Source organism: Egretta garzetta, unplaced genomic scaffold, assembly GCF_000687185.1.
Source record: "Egretta garzetta isolate BGI_Z169 unplaced genomic scaffold, ASM68718v1 scaffold397, whole genome shotgun sequence".
NCBI classification, from domain to species: domain Eukaryota; kingdom Metazoa; phylum Chordata; class Aves; order Pelecaniformes; family Ardeidae; genus Egretta; species Egretta garzetta.
In genome coordinates, this window is record NW_009260493.1 from 7,913,348 (window position 1) to 7,915,346 (window position 1,999).

A 1,999-nucleotide genomic window follows, 5' to 3' on the forward strand; every position below is an offset into this window, starting at 1 on the left:
CTCCAGTACCTGTTTAGCATAAATTTGCTTCCTTGGGACTTGTTGCATGTGGTCCAGCATGGCAATCACCATAGCTCTGGGGCCACTAAAAGGGCCAAGGTATTGTTGATATTTGTGTTACATTCAGTCAGAAAATACCCTGTACAACTTCCTAGACCATCACCTTTGCAGAACTTTGACTGCGATGCCTCTTATTTCATGTCAGGGTGACCGAGAGTTTCCCTTTTTACTGCACTCCATTAAGGAACAGAGCTCAGGGTTTGCAGATTTCAGCATTCAGACTTTTACTGCTCATGCACATTGTGGACATTACACTTCTGTCCTTGACATGGTGGCTCTGCCATATGTTGTTTTGCACATATGTAGATATGTGCTTTTCTATAGGTTCAGATCCATGCCTAGTGTGTGTTTTTTCTTAAATGTTTTTCCCTGTGTTTTCTGATCCTGTATTCTTCTGGGCATAATCACATTTCTGCCTGGAATGCACCAAACTAAGCACTTTCTCTCCTTCCCTCCCTTCATCCCACACTTACTTTCTATTCCCAGGCTGCTTCTTTCCTTCTGGCTCTTTAATGGCACAGCTTTACAGTATCTAGAACAGTGGCTGTCCAGAATGCCTGTTTCTTTCTTGTTACTCATCATGTGCCTAATCTCCTGAATGCAGATAGTCAGGCATAAGCCATCAGAAAAGTGAGCCACCTTTTCAGTGCTTTGCAATCTTGGGCATCCTCACATCCAGCTTCACACCTGTTTGGAGCATGTGTAACAGTCGGTGGAGTTGCTGTCTGAGTTGGGAACCTTCTGAATGAAAGCATTTCTTAAACCGAAAACACAAAGAACATCAGAGTTGAAAACTCTGCTTGAGTGACTCACCAGAGCCCCAGACTCATACTGACAAACTCCTTAATCCTCCAGGACTGCAGACTTTGAGAACAATGCATTTGTATGAAGAAACACCTAAATTTTGATTATTAGCAAGAAAATGTCTCCTGTCTTTGGACACCAGGACTTTTTACCAAAAGCTTGCACAGTGGGAATTCTTTACCTTGTTCTTCTGCAGCACCTTATTTGCTGTTTGACTGCTGCTTCCCATCCTGATGCTGGATGCAGTGTTTCAGTGGGATGGAGAGCCTGGGAAGTACTTTGGGATAGACAGTATTAGCAAGTGTGTAATCCTGCTGACTGACCGCTCAGTTTATCACCCAGAAGCAGCATCACCAAGGCCAGCAGCTGGTACCCTTATGAAAGTGGTGCCAGGGGATGGCCACATTCCCAGTTCTCCCAAATTCTTGCTCAGCTCTGATCCAGGCCTCTTGTGTGAGTGAGAGAGGTCCAAAGGGCAAGAAGTTAGATGCACCATAATAGCAAGGATGAGGATGAAATGTTAATCAGGGAGGGGAACGGGGGTCTGTACTGGGGGCAGCCAAGGATATGTGAAGGGATTACACCTGTGCATCCCCTACCCCAAACCCTGTCCCCATGAAGGCTGTCCTTGCTCTGGGTGAAAGAGTGGGCAAAATGTCTCCCCTCAAGCAGCCCCACGTCAGAAGACAGCCCCGCTGGGACCCTGCCTGCCATTTTCTTTCCCTTCCCCTACCTCAGCGGGGCCAAGGCAGGAGAATGGGACTAACCATCTGGTCCAGGGGTGTAAAATCAACACACGCACTCTGAGTGGAAAAATGCAATTCAGAGTACAGTGAAGCACACAGTCCTTTTCTTTTCTGCAAGATCGCAGTACCTGGCACCTCATAAGTTTGCCCTTGATTGTAGAAACAGCTGGAGAGGGGCCTTGCGCTGCCGCCCGACACATTTTCTTTGGGTGGAAAACAATTTTAGCCTTTCAGTGTTGTAAAGCAATAACCCAGCGTGAGAGGAAGTTCTCATGACCCAATGTGTTCCCTCTGTTTTTCAGACGAAGGAGCCCCACAGCAAAGGAGACTCGCTGCCCAAGCCCGAGCCCAGGCCCCTCTGGGGAGGGGAGGAGGCAGGTATGGGCAGC